This window comes from Pezoporus flaviventris, unplaced genomic scaffold (genome assembly GCF_033815535.1).
Source record: "Pezoporus flaviventris isolate CSIRO_AGI_PZ_B2104156 unplaced genomic scaffold, CSIRO_AGI_Pfla_v1 ptg000037l, whole genome shotgun sequence".
Classification (NCBI taxonomy): domain Eukaryota; kingdom Metazoa; phylum Chordata; class Aves; order Psittaciformes; family Psittacidae; genus Pezoporus; species Pezoporus flaviventris.
The window spans coordinates 21170903-21197138 of NW_026892585.1; the positions used below are offsets into that span (position 1 = coordinate 21170903).

At 37.9% G+C, this 26236-nt stretch overlaps 1 protein-coding gene across 3 annotated transcripts in view; it reads left to right on the forward strand.

The window, feature by feature from the left end:
* Positions 1–26236, forward strand: part of RARB (retinoic acid receptor beta) — a 325364-nt gene that overhangs the window by 1520 nt on the left and 297608 nt on the right. For 2 of the 3 annotated variants that reach the window (XM_061464957.1, XM_061464961.1), the window contains exon 2: positions 7633–7727. The gene's annotated coding sequence lies outside the window, so the exon portion shown is untranslated. The remainder of the gene's footprint in view (positions 1–7632; positions 7728–26236) is intronic. The other variant, XM_061464958.1, reaches the window with a different exon arrangement.

Below are 26236 nucleotides of genomic sequence, written 5' to 3' on the forward strand. Positions count from 1 at the left end.
TGAAAGTTGCTACGTGGACATCACTAGTTTTCAGTTCTGGTTATGTCATTTGGGAAGAGTTGGAAGCAAAACTGAAAATAACATAGCTCTTGAAATAAGAGATCGAGAGCTGGTGTGTGCTTTGGTTTTTACCAAGAAAGACAGTTTTTGATTTAAAATATTAACCAACCCATGGGCTTGATGTGTCAGGGTCTGTCTGAGCCTGATTTAATGACCAGAGGAGGTTGGTCCTCAGCTTTTTGTATGGGTAAGTTTCCAGAGAAATACATTTTGCTAACTGAAGGGTTGCAGTATTGTCCCTCTATAGTAGTGTGATAGTAAACTAGAGTGCTTACCAGTACAGGATCTCCCTTAATGCGGGTTCTTGTTATTCTGTGACTAAGTATGTGTAGGCTGGCTCCAAAGCAGATAGTCAGTTGCACTTTGCATCTCGTCTGATTCTCTTCTGCACTTTCTTGCAGAGCTGGGGGATCTTGCAGTCCACTTGCCTTTTCAGGCTAAGTCACCGCAGTAGCAGTATGGTAAAGCATCTCTGTTACACTCGAAAATCAGGTCTTCTCCAGGTAGAAGGAGTGACACCATGAAGGAGTGGTTCACCATGATGCCTTTTTGGTTTTCTGCTAAAGACATGGTCTGTAAAAGAGATTTATGGACAGTAGCTTGTTTCAGGGCTAATGGGTCTCTAGTATGGGTGAGGTATAGAAGGTTCAGTATTCTCACATATCCATGTTTCTCTAGAATGAAATGAGTTATTCTAGCAAATTCCTAGTTATGAGGTGCCCACAGGTGTGTATAGCAGGAGTGTGAGCCAGATGCATCTGAAAGGGATCATCCACTTTCCCAGTTCTGTCCATATGGATATGGCGGGAGAGGTATGGTAGTATGAATAAAGTCCCTGTGAATTCTGTAGATCTACATGTGTAAAATCAGAGTTGCAGTCAGGTTCAACCACATCTATGCCAACTGCTGTATGAAACACCAGTATTTTAGAGACAAAGTTCTGATTTTCCGCAGTTTTGCACCCTAGGGTGTAGTTCTCCAAGTATGTGTTACTAGCAATGATTTAAAAAAGTAGCCATTCCTGGATGGGATGCTGTACAAAGCTGGTCTGGTGTCATCCAACTATTGTGAGCAGTTATGGTGTGCTTTGTGTCACAGTGGAATTTTCTTCTAACCCTTCTCAGATAGCAGTTACTTCATGCATGAGGTTTTAATGTATATTCTTGCCTGTTTAATAACCTGTAGTTTCCATAATATCTTGTAGCATTGAACCCTGTAAGTTATTGGCATTGAGTATGTTCTCTTTCGATATCATTGACTATCTCCTTGTTTATATATTAAGGGGAGACAACAGTTATTGAAATTCCTTATTTATAATAACAAAGTCTATTAAAATGCATATTTTAAGTGCAAACTACTGTTAAAGCTTAGGAAAGACTTTGGGGAAAAAATTGTGTCAAATCTTGCCTCTTTGTAGGTTGTGTTCTAATTAAATATTCAGTATTATAGGAGACAATATTTGAGTCCCAAGACACTGATGAAATGTCAGTTAAATTGTATTTCCCTCCTTCAAAGTAAAGCGTAGTACTCCATTTGCTGCAATACTGGGAAATCTTTAAGAGTTGAAAAATCATTTAACTCTGAAATCTATAGTTTAATTCATATTCAAGGTATATAAATTGGAAAATGCTGAACATGTAGGAAGTACAGACATAAAACCCTAGAATTAGGCCCACTGGGAAAAAGCCAAATGAAATACAGGGAAGTGTAGAGAATTTGTATTCCGTATAGGTAAATTTCTATTCTACTTCTTTTTTTTTTAATTTTTTTTTCAGGAACTATTCTTGTTATTGAAAGCAAAAAAAAACTTCATTTTATTAAATATTTGTGTCATTTGTTGAAGTAATACTTTGGAGATTCTGGATTTATTTTCTACACCAGCCTAAGTTTTCTGTATTGTTCACCTTTCTTTTATCCTGACAGAGTGAGCGTATTATTGTCAGCTTTGATTACAGCCATATACATTTTTGTAGCGCTTTATAGCAAGTGTGTAGGGCAGTAGACCCTGTCATATCACATGCCTAACTTTTATGACTTTGTTTTTCAGGAGTTATGGCAAGTCTGCTAGCCAGATCAGAATTAAAATTATTTAGATACAATTAAAATATGCCAATAGTAATTAAATGGTGAAATGCACTTGAGCTCATTCAATTTTCCTTTTCACTAGATTATTTTTTTGGCTATTTTTGTTTTTAATATAGAGTGCCAGCTGTGCTAATTAGCATAGTACTCTGGAAGTCCTCTCTAAGCTAAACAGAGAGGATAGGACAAAGAGATAAGCAAAACCCAAAACCTGAAGAAGTAAAAGTGTCAGTCTTCGAGCTGTTAAAAAAACTTTGCACATAGAGTGGGTTTTGTCCTTATTAGACAAGCGATGGCAAAATCTTTCCATGTTGTGTGTAGGACTTCAGACCTGAGTTGAATCCTGTGCTGATGTGTGTGTTTATGCTGTGTACAGGCAGAGGGGTCTCTCTTCAGAGAGGCACTGATTTCTGTTTTACTTCTGGCGCAGTGCTACATCTTGTCTGCCACTTTTTAGTAGGCTGGCATGGGGAGTTTAGGTAGGCAGCATTAAAACTACCACTATGCAACAGCTCTGGTGCATTTGCCATGGCTTTTCCGTCATGGATACAGAATATTATAGATACCTGATGTCTGTCATTGTTATTAAATTGCTGACGGATTATTTACTTTGGATATGTCTATAATATGCAGAATTCTGCTTACAGTATACAAAAATGAGTATATGTGTGTGTATAAATATTTCCATGTCCATTTTTCAATCTTAAAACATATCTTATGCTCTTGTGTGGAACTTCTTCAGCAGCCGTGGGGGTAGGTTTTGAACTTGTATGGCATAATCTTAAGGTCCAGGGCTGCTGGTTGTTATTGGAGTGTTTGACAGTTGTGATTCTGGAGGTTTTAGCTCCTAGGTAAATATGAAAAACCTGCTCCAGGCAGCAACAATATGTAGCAAAGTAATAAAAGACAAGCTTTAAATAAATGATAAATAGAATCTTTATTAAACCCATTCTTGCATATGGTCAGCATCCTACAAAGGTATATAGAAAGCTGTCTTCCTTGAGTCTCTGAATGAAACCTGATTCACCTCCTGTGAGGGCATGCTTTACACTGCCAGGCAAGCAAGACTGCTCTCAATAGATCAGTTCACGTAATGCATCTTCCTTCTCACACATCTCCTTCCTCTTGTATCTGTTTTGACCTATGCCTAGATTCTCTCTGAATGCTTTGGAATTAGTGCTGGTAAGTGAGTAGCAAGTACTGCTCATCAAAGTAATGCAGTACATGCTATCTCAAAATAATGATTAGAAATGTTTTTTCTTTGAGAGGGTATTTTAGCCCATGTTATCAGCACATTGAAATATTTTAGTGTTAGATGATATTCAAGAATTTAATTTAGCAAAAATCTGAGAAGTAACTAATAAGAAAATCCTGATGTTTAAAGCTTTCACTCTCGAGTTCAAAAAACAGGCAAAGGAAGTTACAGATCATGTGTATTTTATTTTTCTTGGGATCAACTGCAGGAAGTTGTATAGCTGCATTCTAAACCACATTTAATTTTCTTTAAATGTAGATATTTCTTTGTTTGCTCACTGTAAAAAAAAAAAAAAAAAAAAAAGCTGTTCCAGAGAGATCTGTGTTTAGGTGATCTGAGACGCTACTCATGAAGCTGTGCATCTACTTGTCAAATCCTTTGTGCTGCTCTTCTGAGGTTGTCCTCAGAAGAACTTGCTTTGAGAGCAGAATGTAAGGTAGTTGATGGTGCCCGGTATGTCAGGGGACTGTAAAGCAGTGCTGCATGATCAAGGTGAAATATGTGAAAGACTTTATTGCATTTTCATAAGTATTTTAAAGAGTTTTAACGTGGGGCAGCCACCTTGTTTCAGTCATCAGTAGATGTTACCTAAAATATTTTCCTTTAAAAATTCAGCAGAAAAAGAGACAGAAACTTTTCAGGCTTACTGTACTGATTTGCAAGTTCACTGCTTCAGATGTGGAGTATTGCTGTCCTTTCTAATGTAAAATTTGGGTTGACCTTCATGGCTGTAAAATCATGCCCCGCTTCTTTCCTTTGTAAGTTTTCACTAACAGTATTAGCTACAATGTTAGTTTCTTGCTTATATTGTAGTATTGCCCAAGGGGTATTTGGTGACCATGCAAATCACTTGCTTTCTTCTATTTCTACCCTTATTCTTATGGTAGATGAATTGTAGGAATAAAAGTATATGGTGATTAAAAAGCAGCTTTGAATTGGAGTCAGCAGTGTTCTCTTGCAGCGATGGAGGCTAATGGCGTGCTGAGCTGTATTAGCAAGAGTGTGCCCACCTGGTTGAGGAATGGGACTATTGCTTTTGACAAGACTGTCCTGGAATAATGCTGTGTCCAGTCTTTGGTCCCCAGTGCAAGAAAGGTAGAGACAAACTGGAGAGAGCCCAGGGGAGGGATGCTTAGGTGACTGGGGGCTGGAGCATGTGGTATACAAGAGGATGCTGAGTGATCTGGGTTTACCCAGACTGGAGATTAGAAAATGAAGGTAAGTTGCTGCTTTCCGTTTCCTGATTAGGTGTTATGGAACAGAGAGCGATACTCTTCTCTGGGGTGCACAGAGAAAGGTCGAGGTGTAGTTGTCACACATGGAAATTGGGAAATTCCAACAGGGTGTAATGAAACAAATTAACAATGAAAATGGTTGAGCTCTGACCTGGGGTCATTGATATTGCAGGATTTGCCCTTGGAGGTCTGAAAAATTGGCTGTACAAGACTCTGAACAAGATCTAACTTTGAAATCATCACTGCCTTGGCTGGGTATTGGAGAATATGGCCTCTAGAGGTCCTTTTCAGCCTGAATTAGTCTGATTCTGTAAGAAGGTTTCCCACAGAGGAAAATAAGTATCATAAGAGTTATGCTAAATAGTTGTTTTAATTATATTCTTAGAAGGGAACAGCTATGCACTGTGGGATCAGAGGATCCCTTTGTATAGTACTCATAGTCAAAATAATTTACAGTGAAAATGATTTTGTAAAGAGGATGTGCAAAAGGAACAAGTTTAAACTTTCTGTGGGGCAAAGTACTTCTGCACTGTGCTGCTGCCCTGACTAGTCACAGTCTTGCTGTTGACAGTAGCTCTGACAAATAAATGTCAGGCGTGTCAAGTGGTAGTCTTTGCTGGACTTGGCTGTGGTTAGCATAGGTGAGTTCCTGGGAAGGTATGTAACACATAATAAATTTGAAATGGCTATTACAGTTTGGTGTAATAAAAACCCCTTTTGATAGAGTGACTAGTGGAGCTCTGTAAGATTGATTGTTGACGTCCTTTGGGCCTGATGTGACAAGAGTACTCTTTGTTGATGGAGTGACTCACCATTGTTAGTTGTGGCATCGTGCTTGAGCATGTGTGTTTTGTAGTATACAGCTTGAATATAAGATGTACTGTTTTTTTCAGAGTTGTTTCATATTTCCCTGAGCTAACTTTGTGCCCAGGCAAAATATCAGTACTACTTGTCTTTGACATTTGTGTGAGGTCATAATGACATCACCAGAAGTCCCCTTGAGACTTTAGTTTTTATTTGAGTTGGTGATTATCAAATAATCTATGCTACATGAATTGTAATTCCACCAGCGTTAGTCATTCAGGCAGTATCTCACTGAAGTAACATGGACTTTATGTATTGATGTCTGTATGTTCAAATTGGAAAATTCAGTAGCGAAGAATGAGTTTATTTGTTATCCAGCATGTCAGTGTGCAGATATGCTTACTTGTGGGAGAAGGAAGGAGAAATGTATCCACAGTAACCTCCCTGCTCCCCCCAAAAATGTTAAATGCCTTTTAACAGTACTTGAGTTAAATATGCTAGCTGTGATTCAGTTTTAAGACTCTCGTTCAGCTTTTCAAGAAAGACTGTTTGAGACATATATATATATATATATGTATATATGTAATCATCAGTGGTGTACATAGATACTGTCAATCTAGGCTGTGGACCAGATTGAGTGTGCCCTTTGTGCCGAAGTACAATGGGCTTGTATGAAAGCTTGAATGATTGCTGTCGGTGCACTCTAGGATGCGTAGTCTTCAGTGGCTTTTCTCTCCAGAGGCTAACTACCTGTACAGGCCACAGGATGGGAATTGAGGAGGCCCATCAGGGAGAGCAGGCTGTTTGTTGCTCAAAAGGGTATTGGGCAGGAGATACACTATCTCATACTCACAACAGGGAAGGGAAACTGCAGCTGTAGCACTTACCTTCCTTGAATCCTGCTTTTGTTTTTAATATATTTAATTTTTTTTCTTTTTTTTTAGTGTTGAGATTCAAGCTTTTCAAGTCTTCCGGAAGGACCTGAGAGTGACTTAATAATCGGGGGATATTAGCAATTTTGAATCCCTTTTAGCTGCTCGTGTTTTTAAATAGTACTCAGGATGTGTTTTCAAGCATTGTGCACATTAAAGGGAAAGGTGTTTTTTTTTAATTTTTAAATGAAAGCTGAAATGCGTGCGTTGTTGAGGAAGCGTAAGAAAAAGGCCAAGTTTCACTAGATTCTGATCAGAAATCTGGGAGCAGCTCTGCTGCTTCTAACAAAGTTATGATACAGCAGTAGCTTTGTTGGTAGATCTGCTTCTTTTACACATAATCAGGCTTGTGTTTCTGGTTGAGTTTTGCAACTAATTTCACTAATGTTAAATGTGTATCTTTGATTTAGAGTATAGCCTGATTTGGAAAGCCAGTAATGAAGTGTGTTCAAAGTAGTAGTATGAGTATTAAGGGCCAGACAGGCAAAGCACTTTGTTAGTTCAATACTCATTGTTTCATAGCACTGCTGATGTGAGAGAGAAAAACAAATTGTCTATTGTGGCTGCAGTTTCTGTACACTGGTAGAGTCTATTTGAGACCAGGCAATTATCTGCTGAAGATGAAAAAGGGCAGTACAGAGCAATTCCTTTTTTCTTGCTTTTTCTCTGACTGCTTTCTCTTTTGTTCTGCTTTTCTTGTTGGGCAGGAGTGGGTTGGCAGAAAAAGTGTCTAGCTGGATCAAAAGGATTGGTAGCAGTCACCTTACTGAAATCACATTTCTCTTTTTTTAAAAAGGGGATAGAATTTTCTTGTATTGATGGTTCTGCTGCAGAGGTATTTCAGATTTTAACTTTTTCCAAACTTATGTTGAGCAAACTGGGGAAGTTAATTGTGCATGCTTGGTGTTAGTGCAAAACCAGTTGACTGGCTGTGGAATTCCCATGGGTGCTCACAGGTGATTTTCGCAAGGACACCTACTTGTTTGTTCCTTGAGCTGGAACTAAGGAGAGGGTCAGTGTTGCAATAGATAGGGGTGTTCAGTGGAAAGAGGAAGAAAGGAAGCATGTCATGAATCTGAGATACCTGTATTCAGACTCTTACAGTGAAGCAACACTGGTTTTGGTTTCTCATTTGCGGATATTGGAGAGAACATTAAGATCTTCCCTGATTTTTGCCCTGACTATCATTGTTCTGACGATGAGAATGTTTGCCTTATTCCTTCACTCTTCACTTCGTAACTGCTTGTTTCCCTAATTCTTCCAGGATGTCAAACTGGCTTTGGTCCACAAAGAGTACACTGGTGTCAAGCTCCTTCTGATTTGCCTTCAGCTCTCAGGAGGAAAGGTACAGTTACAGGGGTAAGTTAAAATCCACTCACAGAATCCTGTGAAGGAAATGAAGGTTTTAATTAGTGCCCTTTCTTTTGCATGGCAGTCTCTGGTACATTTTTTCCTTCAAAGTTGCTTGGTCCATGGCAGCAGGCTATCAGTGGTAGAGAAAGGGAAATCCAAAAGTGTGGAGTCACTTTGAAAATGTAGTGAAGAGTTAATGAATAGGGTGCTCACAGGGAAAATACCAATGCAGGCTGTGTCAGGTAAGCACTTTAAAAGTGAAAAGTGCCCCCCTGTTGGTTTGTTCTCCTTTTAACTGATGTCTTTGAAAATCTAATTGGAATCACAGCTGAACTGCCGTGGCAAAATATGGTTTTGGTAGATAAAGTTGAAATAATATACATTTAGCAATTGGGAGTGTTGCTGGAAATAGTAGGCACATGTAGAAATGAACACAAATTCGCATTTCTTGTTTCATCCTAAGGGCAAAGTACCCTTGGTGCAAAGCCCAGGGGACCTATATAGTCATTAGCAGATGGAGGGGGACATTAATCTTCTACCCGCAAATCTGCCCCAGCACATAAAGCAAGGAGCGTCTGTTGTGAGGATTGCTAGAGGTTGTATTAAACGTAATGGTATAGTTCATAATCACAGTGCCAGCCACACTTGCTGTTCATTGCGGTGCTTTCTTGGTACTCTCTGTCTCTGGATTTCACTTTTTCTATCTGTGTATAATGGAGTAGTGAGAATATTTCTGCTTTGTGAGATGTTGGCAGAATCTTCTTCCAATACTCTTACCCTCTTGCTGTAAGCACTAGAGTATGTTAAGATATATTTTAAATGCTTTTTTTCACATAAAGTGCATGAGGAGAAGTGTATGATTTTTGTGTCATTCAGTCTTTCTCATTTGGAGTAAGCTAGGAGACATGCATGGTTAATGAGGTATCTCAGCAGCACATTTTTATGGGAGCGTAGTTTAAAGTTGGGAGTATGTCCAGTCTCCAAACTGCCTAGTGAGCGTTCTGTATTTGGAAACAAGTGCCAGCTGGCAGTGGTTAAGGAGTGCATGCTTATTCTGCTCATGATAGCCAAAACATGCTCCCTGCTGTGTGCTTTTGGCAGCTTTGCACTGGCAATATGTCTCAAATGCCAGTTGCATGTCCTCTTTTCTACCTCATAAGCATGTCCCACAAGGCATGATTTAGCCTAAATAAAAATGTGCCTCTGTTAGACTTGGTAATATATGGAAAGAAAGAGACTGCTTGTTTTCAAAAAGCAGTCTTTTGGAAACATATGTAGTACATTATTTCCATAGTGGAAATAATAAGATGATTATCACGCCTTGCTATACTCAGTGGCAAATTGGCCTTAAATTCCTGAAGATGTGATGATTTTTGAGACACCAGTTCTTAGGCATACTACACTGATAATTTTGTGTAATTTATTCTCGGTGAGAGCACTGTTTTGGAATTTCAGTCCTAAAGTGGCTGCATATTAAGAGTATTTGAAGCTCTAACTCTATCTGGTCAATGTATTAATTTCATTGGTGGTCAAATTAATTGCACATAATAATCACAACTTATTTTTCTTCCTATTTGCTGAATTGTTTTAAGCCAATAAACATCCAAAATAGATGTTATATTTTGTTGAAAAAGATACCTTATGTGTGGGCATATTGACTTTTGCAGTAAAGTGTTGCAAATGTGCTTAGCTGCATTATTTGAAGCAGCGTGTGAGTTGTGGTACATTGGGTACAAGTTTGTAAGAATCTGAAGGTAAATAAATCCAGTCTATATTTGATTGTCATTTTTATCCCTAGTAACAGTGTAACAGGTTAAAAAAAAGCACAGTTAAAGAAATAAAAATAACCTTAATCTAAATAAACAAACAAACAGCAAAAAAAAAAACAAAAACAAAACCCCCAGCAAACAAAACATTGAAGCTTTTCAGCTCCCTACTAGAATGACTGCATTTAAGGTCAAGTCAACTGTAGGGTAAGTAACTTGTGCTTAGAGCTTGGGTTTAGAAATGCTTATATATTTAAGCTCCATATTGCTTGTTCTTTGAGATGATCTCTCACCTTGGTTGCTTGCAGCAGATCTTGATATTTAGCAAGATGATAATTCTCAATAATTCAAATGCCTCTTTCTTTTCTTAATCAATGAAATTCTACTGAGATCTCATCAGATACGGAAGTTTAAAAATTGAGTTATCTAACCTGTGTTCATCAGGCAAAAATTGTCATCTTGCCAAAATCATGCAGCTTCCCAAAACTATGATCACACAACCACTAAAGAAGGGGAGAAACAGTACCCATTGGCAAATGCTAGTTTTTTTGTTATCATGCTTCCACACTGCCTGTGGTAGCTGATTTAATGTTCCTGTTACCCACTGTGCTTTCACAGTAAGAACAATCTGCATTTCCCAGTCAGGAGGTAAAAGAGGGTTGTGCTTGACCCTTTTCTCAAACTCAAGCTTACCTCAGCAGCCTGATACTGCTATCACATAGCTTTTTTCCTCTCTGGCAAGAAGGACTCAATTCAGTTGCTTTCAACAGCTGATCTGAAATGGTGCAGATTACCTTGTAAGTTCTTTGTCACATTCATCATCCAGCTATATTGTGGGTATCCAAGGATATGGGCAACTACTTTCAGGTACCTGAATCCTTTCATGGTTGACTCTTCTATAGTGAAGTTGAGAATCAAATGTTGTTGTGATTGGTGTTAAAGGAGCACTGCTGCACATTGGTTAACTTATTCATGCTCTAAAAAAACCCCTTGGATATGACATGCAAAAAAGGTATCTTAGAAAATAGGTTGCAAAATCAAACCCTCAGAAGTTGTGAAATGTCAGATTTATGTTATGCCAGATTTATTTTCTTCTGTGCCTATAATGGATGCAGGAATATAGAGTTGTAATTGTAATTTCATTGTATCTTAACCATTGGGCACCTGAATTGAATAACTCTTACATTAAAAGACAGGAGTGTGACATGGTCATGGTATTTGGAAAATGGCATGGTAGTATTTGTGTATGAGGAAAAACAGATCATTCACAGAAGCATGATCATAGAATTCGAAGCTAACATATACAAGTAGAAGATAAACAGAATTTGATCAACAGCCTTTAAATTCTGTGTCAGCTAACTATATTTGCATTATGTAAATTTAATGTGGGTTCTGACCTGCAATAAGTAAGCATGTGTAATGTGATAGATTTCGGTGACGTTTCTCCCATTTATGCTGATGTTAAATTCTGCCTCTTGTCAAAAAGTTTTCTAAAAGTTCTGCCAACACAGTTTTGTATTGGAACAACTTTGAGGCTTGCCAGCAGTGTTTTTCTTTTGCGTTGTAGGAGCAGCTCCAGTTACATGCCAAAATATGGTCTTATTTTTAAACTGAAAAATAAATGAAACCTATGTGGAAATGGAAACTTTGAATGCCAGATTCTGACCATGTTATTCCCACTGGAACCACTAGGACCACTTCTGCAATCTGCTCTGTGTTTATAGCATTAAGAGGTATTTCACAATATGAGAAATACTGGAAAAAATGAGTGCAAGAAAGGCAGGCAGTCTGCCAACATCTATGTCTCTTTAAAAAAAGTTATTATAACCTACTTGCTGAGATTAGTTTATGCAGATATCAAATTCAACCAGACTTCAGTTACAGCCAGCCATTCTCCATTTCAGAAGTGTTATTCTATAGGGAAGAGGCAGATGATTGAAAAATTTGCATTCCTAAAAATTTTCAATTTAATCATAATTTCATTATTTTGGCTTCTTTTCCTAAAACAGTAAGACTTGTGAGCTTGGAAGCTCTGTTTGTTAGAGCCTCATTCTTTCCCATATTCCTTAAATTTTAAACCTTTTGTCCAATGTAAGCAGAATTTTAAAGAGCTAGTTCCAGAATGATAGGGGTTAAAACAGATGGAGGGATTTGGGAAAGAGAAATATGGTACTTGAGTAGAAATTAGTTTTCTCTAGGAGTGCCTTCCTGAGACAGTAGCCCTAGTAAAAAGGCCCAGATGTTTTGCCTCCAGCAGTGTTCAAGCAGTCAATTCTATTGAGGGCTTTAAGAAGAAGCTTTAGTGATTTTGGGCAGTTGTGGAATTAGAGCCTGTGTGAAAATGATAGGTATGTCATTTCATCATTCTACCATAAAAGGAAGGCAGAAATCTGTGTTACAAATCCAGGAGACTTTACAGAATCATAGAATCAACCAGGTTGGAAAAGACCTTTAAGATCATCAAGTCCAACCGTTACCTTGGGACTGCCAAGTCAACCGCTAAATGACAGCATGGTCTTGAGTAGAAGTCTCCAGGGCAGTTACAGAGGTAGTATAATGAAGTGGAGCTCTGCAAGTGTCGTGAATGCTAAAGGAGACAGCAGCTGCCATTACAGCATTTTTGAAAGCATATTCAGCCAAGTAGTGCAGACTAGCAAGAAGTCTAGTAAGACCTGAAATGCTCACTAGTTTTGATAGCTGAACAGTTGTTCTTGATACATCACTAGACAGCTGTGGTCCTGCTAACCTGTGGCTTAAAGATGGCATACAGCTCAGCCCACCTCTTTGCGTGTTTGACAGTAAAGCGTTTGTAGTTCAGTGCAACTGGGTGGTATTACATTGTTGACACTCAATATTTTTATCGCCGCTTCTCAGTGCTGATTCATGGAAAATGTTATTAACAGTGTAGCTGCTAGGGAATGTGTAGTGTTTGAGGCTGAAGTTGATTATTCGTAGGATTACAACACAGAGGTTGGTCTGATGGACTGCCCATCCCAGCATGTTCTCTCTTGGTACTGAACTTTTGATCAGGTTGTAATCTGCAGAGCAAAAGCTCTTATATGAGGAGTTCAGTTCACCTTGAGCAATGCATAGTTCTTCATAGGCTGGAAAATGGGCATGATGGATTTATGTTCTGAGCAGATAGCCCTTTAGCCTCCTGTTTTGTACATTTACACTGCCTTTGGGGTGGATCTGTAGTACTACTTCTAATTGAAATTGTCTAATATTTGTTACTTTTTATCTCAGTTCATAAGATGGATCTTCATTTTGTACCTAAAGGGAATTAATAATTGTCTTATGTAGGCTTTTTGGCAGGGCATGGCCAGCTCTAGGGATCTTTAACTGTAGTAATCATACTTGGTATAAATTGGATTTCCTTTTTCTGAAGCCTGAAATGACCAGTATCTTTCTGAGTTTTAGAAGATGAAGGCTAAGGGTATAAAAAAGGCAGTTAGACACTAAGCTCCTACTAGCTGGATTTTGTCCATAAGTCCTGTTTGTATCTTTGCAAATCTTAATTTTTAGTTGGTGTTTATGATGAGTGTTTAAGGAGGTGGCAAAGAAGCTACTTTCTACTGCTTGGTTCTGTAACTTTAAGTACACTGACTTTGGTAAGAGAATCATCAGACAATAAGTCTTGGTGATGGTTAAGTTATTCACTTTCAGAAGTTCAATAATTCATCTAAGAAGTGTCAGCAGCTGGGTCTTGTTAATGGTAAGCCTTTCATTTCTGTTAAATCAATTGTGAATAATAGGATCCTTCAGAGAAAAATGATGAAGTAAGCATTGATTTCCAAATTGGATGTCTGATATTGAAGCATTAATAAAAATCCAGAGCAAGCAGGCAACTAGGACCTCATACACTCTGATCATCTATGTAGTAATCAGAGCAAATCAATGATTTTTGTGTATGGTGCTAGATCTGTTAACATTTCATCTGTCACCATTCATCATTTTGTCTGTAATTTCATTTTTGTAATTGTTTAGATTTTGGGGGGCTTAATAGTATGCATTGAATCAAGCATTTACTGTCAAGCTTGTGTGAAACAGAAATGGCATTGCCATATTGTTTTCTGTTTACTGGCTGTCTGTTTTACAATTGTAGGGCTTTCTGTAGTAATGGTCAAAGTAATGTTTATGTACTTTTAAATGAGGTTAAATCTTCTTAGAGGAGTATACTCCTGTTGTAGCTTCCTCTGCAACATCTTGGACTGTTTCCCAGCTACACCTTCTGGATCTGTGTGCTTTTTTCCAGGCTGTCTTGTGTTGTGGAGAGCTGTCGCTATCTGGATGTTTGCAGAGATGAATGATCACATGGCCAGATTCTAGCCTTGGGTGGCTTTAATAAAGAGGACAAAGATTTTGGTGACAGGAGCATCCACAAGTGATCTGAGAGGCAGTAGTTGTTGTTAGAACATCCCCCAAGACACAGAGGCCATAGGCTTTAGTGGATGGGATGCCTGTATTCCTTCTACTTCCAGCCTCAGAATACGTAAGGTTTCTGTAATGCAGTACAAAGGTTACAGACTTGTGGGTGTAGGGTTTAGTTTTTTGCTGTTATTTTTAATTGTGTTTGAAGGCTGGGTTTGGTGCTTTTGTTTATTTCTTCTAGGCACTGGCTTTTTTTGTCCAGTATCATGCTTACCAGCAATCCCATTTTGTTTAAAGCTGTACTGAATCTGTATGGAAACCTACATACAATCAAATCTGTTTCTTGTTGAAGTCAAAGGGAGTTTAGGCTAAAACTGGACCAGGATTTGGCCCATAAAGCATAGCAAGAAAATTGAACAGTTATAATAAAACTCTTAAGGCAAATAAAATGTTCTAGCAGGTGTTCATAAATGTGCTTTACGCTCATAGACTCTGTTAAATGTTAATACTAAGGTCCTGCAGAAGCTGCACATAAGGACTGTGTGAAGGAAGCAAATGTCTGTTAAATGTGCTATGCAATATTGTAGTGAAGGTGGGTGGCAGTGCAATGCCACGCTACCTATTAGACTGAAACATGAAAGCTATTAGAGATTCTGCTGAATTTTCATTTTCTGAGGGAGCAGCTTTCAAGAGAGAACATATCATATAAAAAAGCCATGTGTTGTGCAAAACTAGAGGCATCTTTGTCAGTGTATGCAGTTTTCTTGGACATATGCAGAGCTTATTAGGGGCAGCTGCTAACATACTGTACTAACAATAAATTTAAAATAAGAGAATACTTTTGAGGAAAATAATAGCTTAAAAGCAGTTTTATTTTTCATATATTTCATTTTCCTTGGTTTAGTTTTTTTCGTGCTTTAGGTGAGCCCACAAGCGGAAGTACTAATGTGACCCTAAATGTGTTTTGAGGATAACAGTTATTGACAGGCTTTTATATTTAGATCTCCATCTTATGCTAACTCTTAATATATTTTTAATCCATCACTTTTTCATCAAAGCAGTGAGGTTCATTTTAGATTTCCAGTAGTTGTCTGACCTTCCTCCTTTCTGGTTTCTAGGGGAACACTTACTGGCTTTTTCAGCATCTGTTGCAGCATGCCCTGAAAGCTGGTTGCTTGTACTGGGTTGGTTTCCTCCAGCAGTTAATTTCATTAGGGTTCAAGTCAAACCCAAGGGACAAAAAAAATATCTTTGTGTACTGGAGTCAGTTCCTAAAATGACACCATGAATGTGGCAGTCATTGTAAGAATGTGTTTTGTTGGTGTTTGATTAATTGACTATAATCTCATCAATGCTCAGTCATTGTGCTGCAGGATAAAAGCAACCACTTATTACAAAGATACTCTCTTTTCCCGTTAACTTCATTTTCTGTGCTAAAAGAGAATGCATTAGCTTGGAAAACACTAAGGTGGCTGAGCGAGGGGTGATCTTTCACATGACGTTTAGATCTATCAAGTCCCAGGCATTGCAGCTGCTCCTGTAGTACATGCCGCAGTCGGAATGTCCATGTAACGTAAGGAAGAGTTTTCCGCTGTCATCTTGGTCTTGGCCTCAAGTGTTTGTTCCCTGCAGTGACAGTGCTAGCTTTTTTATTTTTGTTTTTCAGCTGATGGGAACGTGGGTGTCTCAGAACTTGCTTCATTCCACCTTGTGAAAAGGACTGAAGCATGCATTTACATGGGGAATTCTCATCACTTGCTTCCCAAGGACAAGGAAGCCTAGTATAGAAGCGGGGCAGGAAAAGACTAGGAACTGGTTTTAATCAAGTGGAAAATACATCGGTGCTTCTCCTGTAAGTTGTGGCACTTCTAGAATAGTGATGTTCATGCAGAACTTCTAATCCCTGCAGTATATTACAAATGCATTGTGTGAGAATTAAATGTTAATTGAGGCCATTATTTTATGACTGGACTATTTATACAGTAAAGTTATTTGAAGTAATGGGCCATGAATGCATTTTGTTTATTAACTTCCCTAGTGCTCATTTTTCTCTATCTTTTTTTATCACAGAGCAGTGGTTTTGAAATAAGAGGCTCTCCAATGACACTAAATCCTGCTATATATAAGGCATGTTACTTATAAATAGTGTGTTTTGTTGATTTCAAGATATGCAACAGCATACAGTCAAAGCTTTTGGAAGACTGAGCTTTCAAGTGACTTTCTACTTGAGTTAAAAATAAAAATACAGAAGAAAGGGGTATTTTTTCCCCCTTTGTTTAAAACTTTTTTGATTCAGGTGCTTAAATGGTCATCTCTGTTCTGAAGATGAGAAGCTAGGGTAAGGAAAATAATTTGACTTCTCTGGGATTATGAAGTGAAGTCTGGCAGACAAGGAAATTAAATTGAGACCTTCTAAATGACAGGTCAGCTCCACAACTACTAGAGTATCTCTTTTCTTTTCTAAAATGTCTGTCAGAAATGTCAAGTTTAGATTTTTCTAAGATTTCCATAGGACAACTGCTCTGTTTCCCTGAGGATGCAAATACCCACTATGTGTAAAAAAAATTATCATCCTTTGAGGTTGAGGATAGTGTATCTGTTATTAAATCTGCAAAAAACTACAGTGTTAAGCCAACATACTTGTAATAATATTTTGGATTTCCTTTTCTAATTGTTTAATGGAATTAATATGAACATTTTAGCTATAAAGTTGGACAGCTGCAGCAGGATGTGATTTAACTGGCTCCTCTTTCAAAACATTTTGGCAAACTTTACTGTATGCAATGTTAGAAAAATCCCATTTATCTGTCATGTAGCTTTCCTGCACTTCTTTAATTTCCGTTATTTATCCATTTTGCTCCTTAGTTCTTGGCTATGATAAAATGTAGTGCAAGGCAAAACCTTGCATGCCACCTTCTCTCATAAATGGTGCTAGGACTTGTGCAGGAGCAGTGATTACCTGACAAACTGCTGCACTAAGTGATGCAGTGTGTAACTATACAACCCACCTGTTCATCACATCTTGTCATGGTTTCCTGTATGTGCTGAGAGACTGGATTTGAGTTCAATCTTTTGCTTGTTGCATCCAAATTCAGTTTGAAGTACTTTTGTCCAAGTAAGGAAAACATGAGGAAGTTGCCTACAGATCCATACTAAACTCTTATTTTCTGGTAGAAAATTCTTTGTTGTTTTGTTGTTGGGGAAAGTATTGTATTGATATAATAGTTATATGCTAATAATATATAGAGAGTATATGACATCTTAATGAGCTTTAAGTACCTCTGGGTTGACCTGGCAATCTACAATGCTTACCACAGCGGGGCCTTTCCCTTGCACGCATTGTTTTGTGCAGTTCTGGAGGCAGCAGCTAGGAGAGCCATCATTGTAGCCAGCTCCTGGGGAAGTCGGTTGCGTCTTCCACCGGGACTGTGCTGACCATTAAATTCTGTCTCTGCAACTGGGAGAGGTTTGTGCACTCTAATAAATTACAAAATTGAGTATTGTCTATTTCCTTACAAGGTGCTGCTCTCTGTCACTCTTACTAATTGTGTGGTGTCCATTGCTGCTTAGCTGGGAAAGATAACGAGGCTTTTGTAAACTACCAGGTTTAGAATCTGGAGACAGCTGGCAACAGCAAGCAAAGAACTTGGAAAAAAACCCCACATATGTAAGCGTCTTGAATGGAGTCAAGATTAAAGTAATTTATTCTGGATGATTTCAATAAAAATGCAGCTCTTATAGTTTTAAAAGAATACCTTATAAACTCATATTCTAAAGATAAAAGCTATCAAGCACAAATGCATGATATTACACCAGATACCAATTACTGCCATTTCTTAATGTGCTTGTGTTTTGTTTTACTTTTGCATTTATTAAATATTTAGAAGTTCAACTGTAGATTTTTTAATCAAAATCAGAATGTTCTCACAAAATGGGTGATTACATCATTTGCACATTTATATTGTAAGACATTTTAACGATATAAGCATTTTTTCATTTAGACAGCAACCATAATAAATTGAAATAAAATTCAGCCTTGATTGATGTTCTATATGTCATGTACAGGGCAAATCCCATCTATTAAATGTAGTTTGCCAAGGCAGCAATATTAGTAGCATTTGAATGTTTTTCTTATTAAGGAGAAAAATGGTCAGCAACATCAATGCTGTCTGCACCAAAGACCATGGTAAATGGAAACTGCCTGCAGCACATTTGAATTCTTCACTGTATTTGGGATGAAGGTACGATGCAGACAGTGAGGTTGGGTTGTTTTTTTTGGGTTTTTTTTTGTTTTTTATTTTTTTAAATTAAGATAGACTATTGCAGTTCTTTGGATGAAAGAGAGAGGCTGATTACAACATAATGGAGTGTACCGTATTCATCTCTTTGAAATATGACCTCACTCGGCCTTTTCCATTTTACAATCGATTCTCTCATTCCCTTAATGAACCTGTGCGTTCATGAGTCTTCCTTGGAAGTATGCACATGAAGTATTACAGTACCAGAGAGTAATTGTCTGACAAGCCAAGCGCAAGTAAAGTGTCTCCCTTGTAGTCTTGTTCAATAATATTATGGACCATTAATGCATTGCATCAGGTTCCATATTGTTTTGTTAAAAATTATGCAACCATATTTTTCTTAGTTGTTCACAGTTTTTCTAAAGTGGTAGCTTCAGAAAACTGCTTCAACATCAACTCTGCAGAACAGTACATATGTGTAAGTGATGAGCTATTAGAAAAGCACTCTTGCAGTCAGTGTTCTCTTGTTGAATATTGAAATGGAGTAAACTAATATGTTAAAGGAAGAGAGGAAGGGCTCTTTGAGAAGAAGAAAATGTATAAAGTTATATAAGGAATTACTAGAGGTACCATCATTTGGAAGATAAAATTTGTAAAAGATCAAATACCTAGTCTGACTTTTGTATCTAACTGCTGCTTTTGGCTCTTGTAATAAGAGAATACTGTTAATTATTTGTGTTGCATACTTTATATATATGTGTGTGTGTCTTTATGTGTGTTTTTTGATGAATTTTAGTATAAATATAGATTGTTCGTGTAACTATAAGCTAATACATTTTGTCTAAAACCGTAATATTATCAACGCATAGCTGCTAACTGGTTGTTCACCTTTTCAACTTGTTACAAAATACAAAACCACCCACTGGGTGATACAAACACAAAACAACTTGGATGGTGCCCAGAATCAAACTACAAGTATAGAGCTCACTGTGTTGTCCACTGGGAAAGCAGGAGAGCAGAGAATATCTTGTACCTCAGTCTCACTTTGGGCGCAGAGCTGCCATGAAGGCTGAGCCTTACTGCAAACTACCCAGGAGAGTTGACAAAACATTATGGAAAGACATTAAGACTAAACCACATGCAGAGTAAATCAAACAGAAAATTTGCAGAAGTCTTAAAACCTTCATAATGACAATTTCATTGAAATTCTAAGTATTTGATGCATCACCACCAACACTGATTTGATAAAAATGACCATGAAATAAAGCTTGAGCTTGGAGAAAAGCAACAGTCCTGTTTGTGATGTCGAAAAGATAATTCATCATATCAGAAAGCAGGATTTCCTTTCAATTAGGCCAAAGTCAGTGTCCTGAAGTGTGAAAATTGCTTTGAACAGCAGACCTGTTCTGGTCCTGTTGGCTGTTGCTCAGGACCAGAGATAAGAAGTAAGTAAAAGTAAGGCTTATTTTATAAAACATGAGAGAAAAAAACCCTCAAGTTTTTGATTACATTAGGCCTATTAAAAGATTTTCTTTAATTGATTTGAGAGAAAAAACATCTTTGCAAATGTAATGCACACTCTTCTTTTTAAATCACACCTTTCACTTTTGGTGAAACTTGTTCCCAATCAGTTCTCCTACTGAGTGTAGAAGAACCCATGCTAATCCACTGATGATTGCCTGTTTTGGGATGTGAACTCTACTTGGGGTATTTCTGTAATGTTTTATCATCTTCATTATCTCATCATTCGTGTGGCATACATACGCTTCTGTTTTCAGCAGGAGCTCTGCATCTCCCATGCAAGAAGTGCCTGAAGCCCCATTCAGAAAGCACGTATTCAGTAGGGGTACTTGCATGTGTGCTTGGTGATTAGACCAAAGCCTCAGCTGATGTCAGTGGGATTGAATGTGTGTTTAGTTGAGGCTTTCCATGAATAAGAGTGGTTTTGTGATGAAATGCCTTTGAACAGACCATTTCATTCTTCATTACTCAATACCACATTGTACACTCCTCGGAGGACTTCAGGATAGTTTTTTAACCTGTGTTAGTGATGAACAAAAGTGAACTTTGGTTATCTCCATCTTATCGGAACTGTATTCCAATAGGTCCTCACAAGACAATCTGTAAAGAGACAGTGCCTCTGTTCAGAACAACTTCAGGCCTGTGAGAGGCCAGCTTGCTGGGAGGGCAACCGGAAAGCCTGATCAGCAACCTTGTGAGTGATTTGTTATCTAGTGTTAGTAAGCAGATTTGTGGAGACTTTTGGTTAAGGTCCATCTTTCAGAAGATTTGCGTGTGCTTGGATAATTCACATTTTGTATTTAGTAGATAGCAAGAAAAAGAAACCATTATTTCTCTGCAGAAATATTAACAATTGCGCTCAAGAATCAAATGCACAAAGAATTTCTTCTTCTCAATTATCTATTAGTCATCTTTTTACTCTTCAGCCAATAGAAAATACAGTTCTTTTGGTCTCAAAATTTTGAGTTGAAAAGAAATTAAAGGGCTGTATTTGTTTTATTATTTATTTTCTGATGTTTTGAGTTCATAAGGATCATATGTTTTCAAGTTTTTACTTTGCAGTCATGGGGCTGTGAAACTTGCTTAATTTTTAAGTGGAGGATGTGGTGGTTAAGTTGTGGCAGTGCAATGAAAACTGCAGACTGAAAATTCACGGAGAGTTGGCGATTCATTAAATGAAATCTGAAAGAACAATCTACAGTTATGAGGTCCAGTGAAGAAACAAAGCTACAAGCCTGTGCTCCATCTCACTTTGACACCCAACATTTACACTATATTGTTCCACTGTAGAAAAGAAAGAATGTACTATTCTTTTTCTAAAATATTTGATTTTGAATTGCTGCTCTTAAGCATTTTATGATTGCTTGGTCTGTATCTTCAGTTACTGGACTGCTTTGCTTCCCAATTCTGTGGTTTGTTACCTACTCTTGTTCTGATACTTTAAAGCTTTTGCTGATAGTAAGAACTAGGAAATTGAAATGCATTGCCTCCTTGGATGTGTTCATATGCTGTATTTATAGCTGTGGAGATTGATGCTACTTCTGCTTTAGAAAGCTGTTTCTTAAGACAGAAATTGCTATCTGATATTGTGCTTTTAGAAAAAAAGATTTCTATAGGAGTATTTCTGAATTGACTCTAATGATTTTAGATGGAGACACAATAGTTGGAAAAAACAAGGACAAACTATTTTTAAAAACACAGAAGAAATTCCCCCCTCAAAGGAGACAAAAAAGCAGTGAGAATGGAGTTAAGTGTAGCACTTGCTGCTATAAAATTGTGTCTGACCCACTGGAGCAATTTCTTACTGTAGGCTGACTGCAACCTAGTGTACGGAAGAACTTTCTAAAATCCCAGAAATGGAAGTGCTTTCTTTATGCATCTGAGGTACATTCGTGAGCTGACATTTAAATGGATACAGGTTTTGTGTGGGATGCATGTTAGCTCTTTAGAAACATTGCTGTTTGGAGGCTTTTGAGATTAGAAGAGTGCCATTTGGGACAAATGCTTTTTCAACCGTAAGAGTGAATGTCAGTAATATGTAGTATTTCAAGCTGGATTGTTGCCCCACTTTTGGATTGCTCGACTAAAGACTGAGAAGAAAGAAAATATGTCCGTTGATGGTGGTAACAGCAGCAGCCAGACAGGTTTAGTGGAATGCTGTGAGAATTTGATAATTCCCATCAAAGCATAACCTGTCCTTTGCTTGGTTATATTGCTTCTTATTGAAAGGGTTTGTTGGATCAGAGGTTGTCTGTGACCCTTTTGTCCATTCAGGGTAGAATTTTCTAGGAAGAAGAGGCAAATAAGGGTTCACAAGATGATAGATTATAATAGATCGTCTTTTGTTATGAGTGGTTCTACAGCTCTGTCCGATGAAGAAGGTATAGGTACAACTGAAGATGATGAACAAGTACAACTAAAACTAAACCAGTCTATTTTGTGTTAGAAGACATTAGTAAATTTTTTTTTTCCTAGACTTTCAAAAAGTTCTCATCTCAAACTGCTATACTGTAAGAAACACTTAAGTATATTGAGTAGGAAGAATGAGCCAGACTTACTGGAACCATTCCTTCTGCAAGAATTACAGCATAGTGTAACTCAGGGTTATTCTGTCTTCCATGTGTGTTTCATGCTTGGAGCTACTTGGATACTTGCAGCTTGGACATCTGTCATGGTTTAAGCCCAGGCGGCAACTCAGCCATGCAGCCGCTTGTTCACTCCCCCCCGCTTCCTTCCCCCCCCCCCCCCCCCCCCCGAGGGAGAGGGAGGAGAATCAAAAGAATGTAACTCCCACGGGTTGAGATAAGAATAGTCCAGTAACTAAGGTATAACACAAATCACTGCTGCTACCACCAATAATAATAATGATAAAGGAAATAACAAGGGAAGAGAATACAACCGCTCACCACCCACCGATACCCAGCCCGACCCGAGCAGTGATCTAGCCCTTCCGGGTAACTGCACCCAGTTTATATACTGGGCATGACATGCTATGGTATGGAATACCTCTTTGGCTAGTTTAGGTCAGGTGTCCTGTCTCTGCTTCCTCCCGGTTTCCCCTCCTCCCTGGCAGAACATGAGACTCAGAAAGTCCTTGGTCAGAGTAAACATTGCTGAGCAGTAACTAAAAACATCGGTGTTATCAGTGCTGTTCCCAGGCTGAAAGTCAAAACCACAGCTCTGCACCAGCTACTAAGAAGGAGAAAAATGACTGCTACTGCTGAACCCAGGACAACATCATAGAAGATTAGTGGGAAATGTAGGAATATGAGTAGTAGGGTGTTATTAATGTTACTGTTGATAGAGATCCCCCAAATCAGTAAAGCAATGGTAGAATTTGTGCTTGATAGAAAATGAATTGGAGGAAGGCTAAGGGACGTTAGGATGTATCCAGTAAACCTCAGGGAATAGGCAGTGTTGTGGCAGATGAAATTTTGCAGCTGACAAATCCAAGTAAAATCTTCTGAGTACATAATTTGACCTAATTGTATGTTGCTGAATATTAAATTAACTACATTTGCTACAGGAAAAAAGCTAGCAAGGTAGGCTTTTGATTGGCTCTTAAAAATGGGGGGGGGGAGGAGAGACAAAAATAACAAAAATCATTTTATAAAACGTAATATCAGTAATCCCTTGTTACTGGTTGCTGCTGGTTTACATCATGATGCTTTATAATAGGAATTTTTCATTTTGTTCCACATCACCCTTAAGAAGATACAGTAAAAAAAGAGAAGGATGGCAGTATGGGCAGAAGTGATTTGTGGCATTGGAAGGAGTACACTGTGATGAGGTACTGAAAGAAATAAAACCAGCTTAGTTAGGTTAAAGGATGAGCATTCTGGGGGTGCGTGTATAAATAAATCATGTGCTTTAACTTACAGCAAGAACAAAGAACTACATTGAAAGGCAATAAATTGAGATAACCAATTGAAACAGTTTGAGTGTGGGTTTTTTATACAGTACATAATTAACTTTAGGATCTTGTGGCAAACCAGATACCTCAGTCTAAATGCATAAATTAAAAGAAGTCCAAACCCTGACATTTACACGTCTGATTAAAACAGACACATTAACAGAAGTTAGGATAAACACCCACTCCCAACCCAATGTTTTAAGGCATAGTTACAGGAAAAAAACCCAAGTTTACTATGGGCAGGTTATTCTGTACTTGTGCATTACAGTATACCTTTCTTCTCTGTGGTACTAATCAGTGTTAGGGGCAGAGGTAACATTAGACCGATCACAGATCTTAGTCTGACTGACCATTTTGATTGTTGTTTTCTCAGAATTCTTACATATTTATGCATCTCCAGTGCAGCAGAAAGTGCATAATTCTTCTGTGACTATAGAAGTCTCAAGCATCTAGTAATTACAAAAAAAGGCCAAAAAGAAAAATACATTTTCTTTTTTTGAGTGCTTATTTGCAGATGAGTATTTATCTCTGATAATTATCTAGTGATATGTTACTTATATAATGGAGAATGTATTCATGGAAACACCCTCAAGAAAAGTGGATTTTGAGTCATACTGAATAGTATGTTCAATCAGAGATTCACTATGCTGTCAAAAGTATGTCTCAGGATGGAGTGTGTACTTGAATGTGTTCACATATTAGCTGACTATGGATTTTTTTTTTCCTTCCCATGAAAACTGACACTGGTTTGGATGAGCCTTAAATCCTGGACTGAAGTATAGCCTGTGTGCTCTTCTGAAACAAAGTATATGTTTGGAAGTTATTCAGGTTCACTAGCTGTTATTAATATATATGCTTCTCCCAGGGTGATGAGCACAAGCAGCTACTGCCCATTCATAAATATCTTATTTTTCCTGTATGTAATGGGACTCCAAAGACATTCCTGTTCTCAGGGCCAGGGCTGCATTTGCAGTGAAACTGCATATATTGTGTAGCATATAGTTATAGTTTATGACATTTGCTTTTGTTAGGGTTTCTTCTGGGTAATCAGCATTTCAGCCACAACTCCCTTTGTACAGAATAATGTGATTTTGATTTTTTTTTTTTTTTTTTTTCATGAGGAAAAAGCAGTGGAGTCACAAATGATTGCACTAAAGCTGATTTGGAAATTTATGCAGGATGGAAGTGAAGGTGCATGTCCTACCTGAGTGTAATGTTCCCCAATATTTCTTATAGCTTTTCATCAGTGTAGGGGGGTGGTCGCTTTCTGTGTGATGGGGGATCTCATATTTATACAAGGTGAAACTTACTGCTGTACCACCACCAGCTCCCATTAAACACATATACCACTTTCATCTTGAAAATAAGTACAAATTAGCTGACACCTAAATCTTCGGCTTATTCAGTGCAAGGGCTGGATTTTCAACTCACATATGAAATCCAAATCTTACTCCAGTTGTAAACTTCTGTTTCCTGTCCATGTGTTCATGGATAAATACGGAATGTGACTTACTACAGAGAGGATTTGGTTAGACCCAGACCCTGGGGCTGATCGGCTTTAGCAGCATGCTTCGTGAAATTCCATCCTTTAGATACACTGGCTGACTTTAACTTTTGAACACATTGGGTGTTTTTCCCTTCAGAACGTGATCATAGAGGAAGAGCTGTGGAAACTGAAGGGTGCTATCTGAAGAGCTTACGCTGAAAACTCTCCCATGTACATGCGTAACTTCTTTTAGCTTTAAGGGAAACTATGTGCTCACATTGAGGATAGAATAGAGTCTTTTGTTAATATCAAAGAGCCAATCAGGGAAGATTTTTTGATATATAAAGCCTCCTGCTGCTTCCAAAGAAGTTCCCTCTGCAAAGCACAATGATAAATAATCTTTCTTCTTCAGTCATTGTATTACAAAGGGATATTGTTTTGTACTGTTGCATTCAGTGGGACTCATGAAATTCAGTTCTGTTTGATTAGATGGGCCAGAAATACTGCAAAAAGCGATGTGCTGGGCTGGTTCTTTATGGACTTGAGCCTTAGATGCTGTAGCCGGGTAGTTTTCCAGCATATATCACTCCAGCCTGTCTTCACTACAGTTATTTGTAGTATTTCTTTATAACTTTTAATGGACCTTATTTTTGTAACTTTTAGAAGCTTTTTAGTTAAAATTGAAGATTTTCTGAGATGGTTTCTGCTTCTCTAAATGGAAGAATTTTTGTAATGATTTGTATGATCAGAGTGACCTTGTGCATTTTGAAATAAGCAGTAGCACAACTAATGAAATAATATTCATCTTGTAGGCTGGGCCATGCTGAAATGCTTTGAGATTTTTGTGTAAAATATATGAATGCTCTTTCTCTGGGAAATAATGATGAATACAAGAAACTGAAAGGCTGTTAAGATTGGAAGCAGCAAGCAAACTCAACAGAATGAGCCCCTTCAGCTTCTAGTACTGTTTTTGAAAACATAAGAATTGAATTTTATGTGTTTTGTGGTAGTTCAGGTCATCTTCAGATTTCAAAGTGAAATCTGAGAAAATCATTGCCTCCCCTTCATGTTTTAGGAGAGGGACCAAGAGAGTAATTACCTGTACACATCCTGAATTCCCTGCTTCTAAATAAAATATCTATAACACATTGTATGATTCAGTAATAGGTAATATGATATTATATATGTAATTATATACATTTACTATTTTCCATAGATTT